This window comes from Oncorhynchus mykiss, chromosome 12, assembly GCF_057628025.1.
Source record: "Oncorhynchus mykiss isolate SJ-2025 chromosome 12, ASM5762802v1, whole genome shotgun sequence".
Classification (NCBI taxonomy): Eukaryota; Metazoa; Chordata; class Actinopteri; order Salmoniformes; family Salmonidae; genus Oncorhynchus; species Oncorhynchus mykiss.
This window is the reverse complement of record NC_143033.1, coordinates 55,149,998-55,164,202: the sequence shown is the minus strand read 5'-3', so window position 1 is coordinate 55,164,202 and position 14,205 is coordinate 55,149,998. Positions and strand designations below refer to the sequence as shown.

The following is a 14,205-nucleotide window of genomic DNA, read 5'->3' as shown; positions in this document are numbered from 1 at the left end:
GGTCATCATTGTCTTGCTAGTATGGACAGTTTGCTGATACTTGTAAGTATAACCATGTGACAGCCTGTGTTACAGCCTGAATTCAAAATAGATTACAACAAAAAAAAATCCCACCCCATCTACACCCTATACTGACAAAGTGAAAAGAGGTTTTTAGAAAGGTTTGCAAATTTATTGAAAATTAAATACAGAAATATATCATTTACAAATTGCATTCACACCTCTTCGCTATGACACTCCAATTGAGCTCAGGTGCATACAATTTCCTTTGATCATCCTTGAGATGTCGCTACAACTTGATTGGAGTCCACCTTGGGCCAATTAAATTGTTTGGACATGATTTAGAAAGAAACACCTGTCTATATACAGTAAGGTCCCACAGTTGACAGTGCATGTCAGAAAGTGTCATGTTTTCATACTACAGAATAGTAGGCTGAAACACATCCAATACGGTAGGTGGCGGCATGCACCTATAATATTTGTTTTTGGACTGCCATAAAACCAAAGAAGAACAATAAGAAGTGCACATGAAAGACGAAGCATAAAGCAAAAGATTCTGATCTGATGAGACAAAAATGTAACTCTTTGGTCTGGAGAAAACCAGGCACAGCTCATCACCCGTCTGACACCATCCTTACCGTGAAGCAAAGTGGTGGCAGTATCATGCCATGGAGATATTTTTAGGCGGCAGGAACGGGGAAACTGGTAAGGATAGAGGGAACAATGAATGGAATCAAATACAGGCACATCCTTGATGAGAACCTGCTTCAGAGTGCAAACGACCTTAGACTGGGGTGGTAATTTGATGTACGTTCCAACAGGACAATGACCCAAAGCATCACTGCAATGGCTTCAGAACAAGAATGTAAAAGCCATTGAGTGGCCCAGCCAAAGCCCAGACTTGAATCCCATTGAAAATCTGTGGAAAGACTTGAAGAATGCTGTTCACTGCCACTCCCTATCTAACTTAAAAGAGCTTGAGAAAATCAGCAAGGAAGAATGGGCGTAAATCCCCAAATCCAGATGTGCATACCCAAGATGACTCAAAGCCATAATCACCACCAAAGGTGCTTCTACTACTGTGAATACTATTTCTGTATTTCATTTTCAATACATTTGAAAACATTTCTAAACATGTTTTCACTTTTTCATTATGGGGTATTGTGTGCGGATGGGTGAAGGGGGGAATCAATTTAATACATTTTGAATACACAACTAAATGTGGACTAAGTTAAGAGGTATGAATACTTTCTGAAGGTGTGCAATATTGTTCCACTTGTATGCATTAAGAGGCAGTAAATACCAGATATCATGTGTGTTCATTGGTTCACGTTTTAGTAATTTATCAGACACTCTTATCCAGAGCCACAGGAGCAATTGGGTTTAAGGGCCTTGCTCAAGGGCACAGATTTCTCTAGATTTTAATCAGCAACATTTTGGTTACTGGCCCAACGCTCTTTAACCACTAGGCTACTTGTCACCCATAGCTCTGCCAAGAATGCGAAAGAAACAGAATAGTATTTTGTATACAAGTGTGTGTGTGAGAAACTAGTGTGATTCACAAGAGGATCAAACTGGGGACCTTTGCCCTGAAACTGTGAGGAAATGCAATGAGCTCAGTAAGCCACATATTTGTTACAAATCCCCTTCTTTATTTGGGGGTCTGTTCAACTTGCGCAACAAGGTAGTACTTATGAGTACCTGTACCTGTACACTGTGCCTGTTTGGCCTGTATTCATATTTTACAGATATCAACACTTAAACCTTGTAGCCTAATGAAACCACTCTTGCCAGTTATCAGTGTTTTGATGGATAAGTAAGGGTCTCTGTGCTTCCGAAACAAATGCCAGAGTGTGGGCATTTAGTTGCTCTCTCTCTCTCCCCTGACAACTATGACAGCTGGACTGATTAGAGTACAGTAAGATTCATACAGGTGGACCCAGGAAACACAAGAAACAAACGGCAGCCAGTTCTCTTCACTTTGGATTGTCTGATGCATCTATTTAAATAGAAAAACGTTGATAAATGTTGAGCTTGTGGAGCTGCCTATGTCTGTGTGTTACTGAGCCTTGTGTTAATGAACCAGCTGACGACAGCAGCTGACCACAACATTGAAGGCAAATGTAGAAAACAAGCACAGTGCATTGTCTCCTCAATAACATTTGGGGAATTCATAAAAAAATGTAACTTTTATTTAACTAGGCAAGTCAGTTAATTCAATGACAGCCTAGGAACAGTGGGTTAACTGCCTTGTTCAGGGGCAGAATGACAGATTTGTACCTTGTCAGCTCAGGGATTTGATCTTGCAATCTTTTGATTACTAGTCCAATGCTCTAACCACTAGGCTACCTGCTGCCCTATTATAATGAAGAGAGGTTGGTTTGCTGAACAACCTATTTGATCCCAAATTGTTTATCACGCCATAGTACAAACTATTATAGTATGTTGATCATTTGTTTTTAATCAATGGATCAAAAAAATGATCCACATTCTAGCTTTGGTCATATTAAAGATGAATTCAATACAAAGGGGATAAGAGTGCTTGAAGCAGATCGGGAGAGTACATTATGAATAAGATAATTGAATTGACTCAATGTTATCATAATGTGTTTTTCCTCATCCCTGTTCTTCCACAGCTGGTTGACAGCTATTCTCTCCCAGCTGAATCCACTGTTTGAACCTGCATTGAGTAATGACACCATTTGGTACATGTGACTCCACTGGCCCTGACTCTGTCCTCAACTCTGCCCTCAACTCTGCCCTCAATGACTGAGAAAGGCCTAGGAGGATCAAGAACAAAGGCATCCTAAACCTGTCAACCATTTAGCTTTTCTAAACTTTAAACCTGTCACTTGGTTTACTTAAGATAATAAGGTAATGAATGTACTGCAATGGCTTGCAAGATGGAACTCTGCTCAGCCTGTAAGTCACTCAGCAGCATCTAGTGATGCTGTTTTGGAATCTATTCGTGTGTAGGAATCTGAAAACCGGGAGGCAAGTAGTTGAGATACAAAGTGTCATTCAAAGTGAAAGTGTATTCATTTGATTTCTTGCTGCTGAGTAATATAGTCTCTTCTACAGAGAGAGTGAGAGAGTGAGCTGGCTTGTGTCCTGGGAGCGCAGGCAGATCTAAGCAGGATGTGCACTATGGAGTTCTCCAGACTAGCCCTGAGTTCAGACCCTCCCACAGATGGAATCCTTGGCTTAGTTTATATTTATTTTTAATAACCGACATAGTTACTATCCCTTTTTGGGAAAATGCTTTTTGAATATATGATATAGGACCTTTAGTCATGGTTGAACACACATTACCTTGTTCATCCTATCAGATTTAAGTTTTTCTCAGAACTCATGTTGTATTGTGTAATTATTTGACCAAACTTGTCTGTTACAATGAATATGTGTAGTTGCCACAAAAACCACTTTGTGATGTTTTTTGTGCTGTAGGTTTTTGGGGACCTCCTATGTAGAAACACAACGTGCCCAAGCACTTCCTGTAAGGCAATATGGGAGACAGGGGCAAAATGTAACACTTTTTGCATTTTGCTTATTTATGAAAAGATTGTTTGAGTTAGATTAATAATATACATACAAACAGGGTTGGGTAGGTTACTTTCTAAATGCAATCCGTTACAGTTACTAGTTACCTGTCCAAAATTGTAATCAGTAAATTAACTTTTGGATTACCCAAACTGATTACATTCAGTTACTTTTAGATTCATTTCCCCTTAAGAAGCATTAGAAGAAGTCAAAAATGTACAGTACCAGTCAAAGGTTTGGACACACCTACTCATTCAAGGGCTTTTCTTTATTTTACTATTTTCTACATTGTAGAATAATAGTGAAGACATCAACACTATGAAATAGCACATGTAGAATCACGTAGTAACCAAAAAAGTGTTAAACAAATTAAAATATATTTTACATTTTAGATTTTTCAAAGTAGCCACCCTTTGCTCTGATGACAGCTTTGCACACTCTTGGAATTCTCTCAACCAGCTTCATGAGGAATGCTTTTCCAACAGTCTTGAAGGAGTTCCCACATATGCTGAGCACTTGTTGGCTGCTTTTCCTTCACTCTGTGGTCCAACTCATCCCAAACCATCTCAATTGGGTAGAGGTCAGGTGATTGTGGATGCCAGGTCATCTGATGCAACACTCCGTCACTCTCCTTCTTGGTCAAATAGCCCTTACACAGCCTGGAGGTGTGTTGAGTCATTGTCCTGTTGAAAAACAAATGATAGTTCCACTAAGCGCAAACCAGATGGGTTGGCGTATCGCTGCAGAATGCTGTGGTAGCCATGCTGGTTAAGTGTGCCTTGAATTCTAAATAAATTACTGACATTGTCACCAGCAAAGCACCTCCACACCGTCACACTCCTCCTCCATGCTTCATGGTGGGAACCACACATGCGAAGATCATCCGTTCACCTGCTCTGTGTCTCACAAAGACACAGTTGGAACCAAACATCTAAAATTTGGACCGGTCTAATGTCCATTGCTCATGTTTCTTGGCCCAAGCAATTCTCTTCTTCTTATTGGTGTCCTTTAGTAGTGGTTTCTTTGCCGCAATTCGACCATGTAGACCTCATTCACGCAGTCTCCTCTGAACAGTTGATGTTGAGATGTGTCTGTTACTTGAACTCTGTGAAGCATTTACTTGGGCTGCAATTTCTGAGGCTGGTAACTCTAACAAACGTATCCTCTGCAGCAGAGATAACTCTGGGTCTTCCTCTCATGTGGCGGTCCTCATGAGAGCCAGTTTCATCATAGCGCTGGATGGTTTTTGCGACTGCACTTGAAGAAAATATCAATGTTCTTGACATTTTCCGGATTGACTGACTTTCAAGTCTTAAAGTAATGACGGACTGTCGTTTCTCTTTGCTTATTTGAGCTGTTCTTGCCATAATATGGACTTGGTCTTTTACCAAATAGGGCTATCTTCTGTATACCACCCCATACCTTGTCACAACACAGCTGATTGTCTCAAACACAATAAGAAGGAAAGAAGTCAATGGATGTAGCAACTACAGATTGGCCATTTAAGTCTATCAGCATGAATTAGATTTAGCAATAAAAGCCCAATTTGTATTCCATAAACTAGGATCCGCACTTTACAACTGTTGCAAGAGCGCATTTTTCACTGGCTGTCCACTGGTTTAAAAGACAATGACTGACAGGCAGCTTAAACTTCTTGAATTCAACCATTATTGGGTTCAAATACACATTTGGATTTGTATCCACAACAACCACAATCCGTAAGGCGCAAATAGCTAAATGAGAGAGCAGCAGTGTGATTCGCATCAACTCGCTATTTAGACATCAATAATAAGTGATAGCCGTATCGCGGTAGATTACACCACTGCTGTCATCCTTACCTCCAAGCGTTTGTTCAAGTTGGATAATCTTTGGATGCCGACAGCAGTCACACCATTGGAAGACATACCTTGGACTGAAGACTACAAAAGCCTATTCATGCGCTTTTCCCGGGATCGATCAAACACATTTGGTGTGTCATCATAGTGGTCTTTCACTTGCGGTCAGCCTCGCTCATTTGCACCTTTTTTAATGCAGCTTTCAATGTCATTGAGAAAACAGAGAAGTGTCAAATATTTTTTTCCGCAAACTTCCTTTCTCAATATCAAAGTAATCCTCGAAGTAATCATCTAGTTTTTTTTCTGGTAACGTAACGTATTACAGTAGCCGTTTTTGTAATCCCTTACATGTAATCCTCAACCGTGCATACAAACAACATACATGTTAGACCATTAGACACTGTAACTACTTTTCTAGGACATACCAGTTGTTTAGAATTCAACCAAGAGTGGCTGAAGTGAAATGTTACTATTGTTAAATGTAACAGGCTGCAATATTAAATGTAATACCATCTTCAACGGTAAAAAATGATGGGTAATTGAAAAATGTTATGATTTGAAACTGTTATTTGGATAAAAATACACAAAATTGATAACGACAAAAAATGTTGATCTTTTAGGCATGTCACATTGACCGAAAACGGAGTAGCGAAAATGTTAATACTTCACTTTAGGCCTAAAAATGTATTTATGGGTACTCCTAAAACTTCTCAGCTACGTAGAGACACTAATCAAGCATTAGCAAATTGAATAACAGCTTTCTAGGTGGTTTCTTATTTGAATTATTTAACTTTTACAACTGACCCGGTAATATAGGTGAGGTGCAGCAAAGAAAGACCAAGGCAAAGTTGCAGCCTGATCAAAACAAAGCAGCACATTTTGCCCTTAACTGCACACACAGACCTAACATCACAAACATGCATAATAGTCTTTCATGGTTGAGGGTTGATGAGAAATTGACTACTTCTCTTGCAGAAACATTTCTGTGTTGAAAATGCCTAACCACTTGTATAATCTATTTGCATACACTTCAAACAGACATAGATACCCCACCAGACACGCCACTATGGGTTTCGTCACTGTACCCAAACCAAAAACAGGTTTAATGCGCCGCTCAGTTATATAGCGAGCCATGTCATAGTGGAATACTCTGCCACCAGAGGTTACTTGGGTCACTCGGGCAAAAATAAAGTTTAGCTTTAAAAAGCAGATTTAAAAAACATATTGTATCACAGCGCCTCTCTCTTAAGATCATATTTAACTGTATATAATACTATGAATATGCACATAGGAATAGTGTGTAAATAGAATTCCAATATATAACTTTCCTGGTTTATAACTGTTTTGTACTTCTTTGTCATGTATTTGTATGTTTTATGTGAAGTTAACCTAGTCTGTGTGATTTTCCCCAAGAGGTAACAATAGTCAAATCACAGTACATAAGAGATAGTATAATGACAGATCTAATCAAAGATGGTATTTATAGTCTTTCATTTGTGAACCCTTAGGAAACACGACTTGGGTTTCTTGCCAAATAACTGTAACCTAGGGCTTTTGGAAAAAAATATATAATTAAAAATGTCTGGATAACGGTATTTTGCATATGAAGTGTGTGCTATGCCATCCATGGTGTGCATACTGTTAGGTATGTACAATGTTTTGGGTCAATCCTAATGCCCTGCTGCGATTGGTCCGTGAAGGACCACATGACTAGCAAGTCACGCGCTTTCCAGGAACCCGTCAGGAAGAAGATAAACAAAACAAATGCAAGAGGAAGGCAGCGTGGACTCCATTGAAATGGCTTTATTATTGCTCAGATAGGATTAAACACGAAGCGAAACACGACACCAAACTTTCACATGGGGTTTCTAACGGTGAGTTGAACGTTTTTCAAGCCATTTGAAAACTTTGTACATCATGTTTTTTCGCTGGATGCTTCTCACCTCTTGGTAAGCTAACGTTAGCTAGTTGTATGTGCTGCTGTGAGAGGGGCGGGACGGAGGCCATACTGTAGTTGGTAGGGAACTAGATTTAGCTTGTTTCGTGTGAAATCCTGGTGAACTAAAACCGCTTACCTATGTAAAAAAATAATTTGAATCACGAATAGGTACTATATGTGCAGGAGCATTGTAGCTCGTTACAAGAGCTTTATTTTACAAAATATTTTTTGGGGTGTTTACAAGATTAAAAGTGTAAACTTGATTAATCATGACGATGTTGAAGCCAGGTGCTGCCAATCAGGCATTCCCCAATTAATACATGTATTGGTCAACCAAAAATCAACACATCCAAATCCTCTCAGGGTACATCCCCCCCCCCTCCCCCAACCACAGCCAGTGTGCTGAGAGAGATCGAGAACATTCTAGGTAAACTGAGTAGAGAAAAAAATACAACAGTTGACAGATTGGCTTTTCGGGGATTTGAAGGCGTCAACTAGTCCGGACAGTCTTCAATGCTTAGCGAGCTACTTTTGTTCAATTACCGAGTTCTCCGTGTCGTGTGTTTATGTTGACTATATGACAAAGCTAGACATGCGTGTCTTCTGTAAGATTATAATAAGAGGATAACATAGACTTCTGTAAAATTATCCCCTATGCGAATTCTACGTGTCATGGGGTCATTTTGCATGTATTTAATTCGTTATTTAGGCCACACAAACGATGCTTTGAATTGTTTGTTTTCTGTCTCAACCTAGTTATATTGAGATGGGCTGTGTTTTTCTCTGAAGTATCTCCTACGATTGACATCATTGTGGACCATTCGCGCATATTTTAAGGCGGGCTATGACTGCATTTTGACCAATAGGACTGTAAGATTGCGTGGGCGTTGGCCCAAGTAGGACGTTGGTTTGACGTTGCATTTGTTTGTGTCAGGGTCGGTGTAGGGTGTTAGTGGGTCAGCCTAAAAATATATATTAATTCAGTTGATTAGTTATTGTAGTTTTTACGGTTTATTTATCTACTAGCCTGTATAATATATTTATTTATTTGGCCATATGCCTCTCCGAAAGTCAGATTTTTCCGAGGTATTCATTATGCTATGTAGCTAGGTCCTCATCGCCTGTAACGCTAGACAGCAATCGGGGCCTAAATCTAGTTTATAGGTGATAGATGTGAATACTTTTACTGCGTATGTGATCGATTTGCCACCATAAACTTAGGGGTGGCCAGCGTTACAAATTTGATGCAGAATGCGATGCGTGCTGAGAATACCACACACATTTTTGCCTTGGATCTTTGCTCACCTTCAATATTAGCTAAATAATATGGAACTTGGGCATACTTAGCAGTGCTAGATCTATATATTTTTTTGTGCACGGCAAAGGGGCACAGGGGAGGACCCTGTGTTTCTAGAATACTCCTATCCTGGGATTATTTTTTATAAAAATACAAAAAACTTATTTCAATATGCTTATATCAAATACAATTTTATTAGTCACATGCATTGAATACAACAAGTGTAGACCTTACAGTGAAATGGTTACTTACGAGCCCCTAACCAACAATGCGGTTAAAAAATATATTAATATAATATATTAATAATATTGCCTAAGAAATAAAGAGCAGCAGTAAAATAACAATAGCAAGACTATACAGGGAGGGGGGGTGTACCAGTACAGAATCAATGTGTGGGGGCACTGGTTAGTTGAGGTAATGTGTACATGTACGTAGTTATTAAAGTGACGATGCATAGATGATGATAACAACAGAGAGTAGCATAGGTGTAAATGCATAGGTGCAAGGCAAATAGTCTATATGATCGGTTCTTCCTGTTGACAACCAAAGCCCCAGAGTACAACCAGGTTTCACGTTGAGGCCACAGAGATAACGGCCTGTCTGCTTTACAGTTAGATTCATCCTGTGCAATTTCAGCTATGAAAATGTGGTGGCCATCAAGAACCGAATGTGAGGTATTCTTAACATGGTCTAGGTAGTATAGTACATATTGGTTGTTTTATGTGGTGTCATATTAATGGATACTGGTATGAAAGCAGGCAATGAAACATTGCAGCATACCTGAGTTGGTCCTGTAGGCAGGTATCACACTGTGGTATCTATCAGTCCAAAACAGGGTGAACTATGAGAGCGCATTCATATGATATCACATCACATGCATTTCACTCTAAGGTCTACACCTGTTTTATTCAGGGCATTTGACTAGAGGTCGACCGATTTATTGGAGGACCAAAAAAGGCCGATACCGATTAATCGGTCAATTTTATTTATTTTTAAATTTTTAAAATTTGTAATAATGACAATTTCAACAATATTGAATGAACACTTCAACTTAGTATAATACATCAATAAAATCAATTTAGACTAAAATAAATAATAAAAATTTTCAATTTGGTTTAAATAATGAAAAAACAAAGTGTTAGAGAAGAAAGTAAAAGTGCCATGTAAGAAAGCTAACGTTTAAGTTCCTTGCTCAGAACATGAGAACATATGAAGCTGGTGTTTCCTTTTAACATGAGTCTTCAATATTCCCAGGTAAGAAGTTTTAGGTTGTAGTTATTATAGGACTATTTCTCTCTATACCATTTGTAGTTCATTAACCTTTGACTATTGGATGTTCTTATAGGCACTTTAGTATTGCCAATGTAACAGTATAACTTCCATCCCTCTCCTCGCTCCTACCTGGACTCAAACCAGGAACACAGCGACAACAGCCACCCTCGATGCAGCGTTACCCATGCAGAGCAAGGGGAATAACTACTCCAAGTCTCAGAGCGAGTGACGTTTGAAAACGCTATTAGCGCGCACCCTGCTAACTAGCTAGCCATTTCACATCGGTTACACCAGCCTAATCTCGGGAGTTGATTGGCTTGAAGCACAGCGAAGAGCTTACGAGCATGCTGCTGCCTACCACCGCTCAGTCAGACTTAGTTATAACATAACGCACAGAAATACGAGCCTTAGGTAATTTAATGTGGTCAAATCCGGAAACTATCACCTCGAAAACAATACATTTATTATTTCAGTGAAATACGGAACCGTTCCATATTTTATCTAACGGGTGGCAGCCATAAATCTAAATATTCCTGTTAGATTGCACAACCTTCAATGTTATGTCATAATTACGTAAAACTCTGGCAAATTAGGCGGCCCAAACTGTTGCTTATACACTGACTCTGCGTGCAATGAACGCAAGAGAAGTGACACAATTTCACCTGGTTAATATTTACCTGCTAACCTGGATATGCTAAATATGCAGGTTTAAAATATATACTTCAGTGTATTGATTTTAAGAAAGGCATTGATGTTTATGGTTATGTACGCACTGCATCGATTATATGCAACGCAGGACACGCTAGATAAACTAGTAATATCATCAACCATGTGTAGTTAACTAGTGTTTATGATTGATTGTTATTTATAAGATACCTTTAATGATAGCTAGCAACTTACCTTGGCTTCTACTACATTCGCGTAACAGACAGGCTCCTCAAGGAGTGCAAATGTAATCAGGTAGTTAGAACGTTGGACTAGTTAACTGTAAGGTTGCAAGATTGAATCCCCCTAGCTGACAAGGTAAAAATCTGTCGTTCTGCCCCTGAACGAGCCAGTTAACCCACCGTTCCTAGGCCATCATTGAAAGTAAATGTGTTCTTAACTGACTTGCCTAGTTAAATAAAGATTTAAATAAATTTGTTTTAAAAAAATCGGTGTCCAAAAATACCGATTTCCGATTGTTATGAAAACTTGAAATCGGCCCTAATTAATCGACCATTCCGATTACTCGGTCGACCTCTACATTTGACAAATAACATTTGATTTGATTTGACGTGCTCTATGATTTGCCCTTTCTGAGAATGGTGTCATGTTCAGTGTTTCCCCTAGATTTTCTTTTATCGACATAGGTGGCAAAGTTAGCGTGCAGGGGTTAATGGACGTGGCCAATGGCGTGGTCTAACACTTACAATTTTAGAGGCCTTCTTCTTGAACAAAATGTTGCTGTTTTTAAAGCAAATTTCTTGCAATTAGTGACTCGAACATGATAACAAAATCATTGGGGGCCCAATGCCATAACATTTTTGGAATTTAAGATTTTCCCTTGCTGTCTAGTTTTTATTTTGGTTGTTATACTGAGCAAAAAAATATACTGCAACATGCCAATGTATATGATTTTACTGAGTTACAGTTCGTATAAGGAAATCAGACAATTGAAATAAATTAATTAGGCCCAAATGGATGGATTTTAAGATACTTAAAAAAAAATTAAAGGTAGGGGCGTGGATCAGAACCAGTCAGTATCTGGTGTCACCACCATTTGCCTCATGCAGTGTAACATATCTCGTTGGCGCAGAGTTGATCAGGCTGTTGATTGTGGAATGTTGTCCCATTCCCCTTCAATGGCTGTGCGAAGTTGCTAGTTATGGGCGGGAACTGGAACATGCTGTCAATCCAGAGCATCCCAAAAATGCTGAATGGGTGACATGTCTAGTGAGAATGCAGGCCATGGAAGAACTGGAACATTTTCAGCTTCCAGGATTTGTGTACAGGTCCTTGAACCATGATCATGCTGTAACATGAGGTGATGATGGCAGATGAATGGCATAACAATGGGCCTCAGGATCTCATCAAGATATCTCTGTGCATTCAAATTACCATAGATAAAATACAATTGCGTTTGTTTTCCATAGCTTATGCCTTCCCATACCTTAACCCCACCACCACCATGGGGCACTCTTTTCACAACGTTTGACATCAGCAAACTGCTCACCCACACGACACTATACACATGGTCTGCGGTTGTGAGGCCAGTTGGACGTACTGACAAATTCTCTAAAATTACATTTGAGGCGGCTTATGGTAGAGAAATGGACATTACATTCTCTGGCAACAGCTTCTTGCAGTCAGCATGCCAAACGCACACTCCCTAAACTTGAGACATCTGTGGTATTGTGTTGTGACACAACTTCACATTTTAGAACGGCATTTAATTGTCCTCAGCACAGGGTGCACCTGTATAATGATCATGCTGTTAAATCATCTTCTTGATATGCCACACCTGTCAGGTGGATGGAATGTCTTGGCAAAGGAGAAAGGCTCAAAAATAGGGATGTAAACAAATGTGTACACAGCATTTTTGAGAAGCTTTTTGTGCGTATGGAACATTTCAAGGATATTTTATTTCAGCTCGTAAAACATGGGACCAACACTTTACAAGTTACGTTATATTTTTGTTCAGTGTAGTTCTCAAATATGATCTTATTTAAAAATCGATTTTCCAGTGCTAGCTGTGCCACCGGAGACTCTGGGTTCGAGCCCAGGCACTGTCGCAGCCGGCCGCGACCGGGAGGTCTATGGGGCGACGCACAATTGGCCTAGCGTCGTCCGGGTTAGGGAGGGTTTGGCCGGTAGGGATATCCTTGTCTCATTGCGCACTAGCGACTCTTGTGGTGGGCCGGGCGCAGTACACGCTATCCAGGTTGCCAGGTGCACAGTGTTTCCTCCGACACATTGGTGCGGTTGGCTGCCGGGTTGGATGCGCGCTGTGTTAAGAAGCAGTGCGGCTTGGTTGCGATGTGTTTCGGAGGACGCATGGCTTTCGACCTTCGTCTCTCCCGAGCCCCGTACGTACGGGAGTTGTAGCGATGAGACAAGATAGTAACTACTAACAATTATTAACTACTAACAATTGGATACTATGAAAAGGGGGTAAAATTAAACAAATAAATACATGTTTAAATAGATTTTCTACATAATTTTTATCTGGTTTTAGTCATTTACATTTTATTCTGAAAACCATTTTAAAATCTCAATGTTATTTTTTGCCTGCTTCTGCCAAATTAATATAGGGAAAACGCTGTTGATGTTTGTGTGCATGCCTGTGAGTGAGATCCTCCCACCTTGTAGTTGGTACAGGAGAGTGTGGCTGTCTTTTATCCCACACAATCAGATTGTAAAGGTGGGCTCATGTTTCCTAAGGCCTTGAAGGGCTTAATGCCTTTCCAATTGTGTTGAGAGACCTTTGAAGCCAGCCAATGCAGAGTGAAGTTGTGTTCATCAGGAACAGCTGGTGCCATCCATTGTGACCCATATCAGTTTAGTGCCCATAGTAAACTGACTTAACCTGTCCGCCTGTGTGCTTAGCATAATGAAGAAGCCATTGCGCTTTAGTCTCTGGTGATATCTAGTTTCAAAATGTTAATTTATGCACCCAAAAGGCTAAAACACGTAGCCTACCCTAATCTAAATGGAATACACTGCTGTCAGTACAGGGTGTGTGGCACATAGTAGTTTGTCTGAATTCTGCTATTATTTCCACCCTTTCTTTTTGTAGAGAGGACAAAGATATTAAAATGGCAGTTCAGTGCAGTAGCCAGGCAGGCAGTTTTGCATGGCATCAGCCGATTGCAGCAAGGGCTTCCCCACAGTGCCTCCCAAAACACAATCACCGTCATTTTAGTTGTTCTAACAGGTGGGTGGATCTTCGCAGGACCAGGACTGGACTCGTACAGATGGCTCAAAAGTTTTCCTTAGCGTGGCGTATCACAACTGTTAACTCCTAAAGTGTGCTAGCTGGCTTGGGGGGGGGGGGGGTTTCTTCTTTTGCGGGCTGAGATGTATGCAAAAGCAGACAGATGAGGAAATGACGTCATCCACTAGGCTTGGACGATATACCGTTTATACCTGGGTATTTTGGGGGTTGGGGCACCTGCGTGCTTAATTATAAGTTAAGTGTAACTATAAGAAATCTAAGATGTATGTCAAATAAATTATATCCAGCTCAGGGCTTCAGCTATGCATTTGGTTTGCTAACTTGCTAGTTGAGTGGCTAGATGTCAAGATCAAGCTTCTTGGTTACAGCAGAGACATTCAATCTT

General features: G+C 40.0%; 1 protein-coding gene across 4 annotated transcripts in view; it reads left to right on the top strand.

Moving 5' to 3' along the window:
- The first annotated feature begins 7,095 nt into the window (after positions 1-7,095).
- The window catches only part of LOC110537781 (CREB3 regulatory factor), a 29,920-nt gene continuing 22,810 nt past the window's right edge, over positions 7,096-14,205 (top strand). For 3 of the 4 annotated variants that reach the window (XM_090192779.1, XM_021624166.3, XM_021624165.3), the window contains exon 1: positions 7,107-7,249. The gene's annotated coding sequence lies outside the window, so the exon portion shown is untranslated. Of the gene's footprint in view, positions 7,250-14,205 lie in introns of all 4 variants that reach the window. The other variant, XM_021624162.3, reaches the window with a different exon arrangement.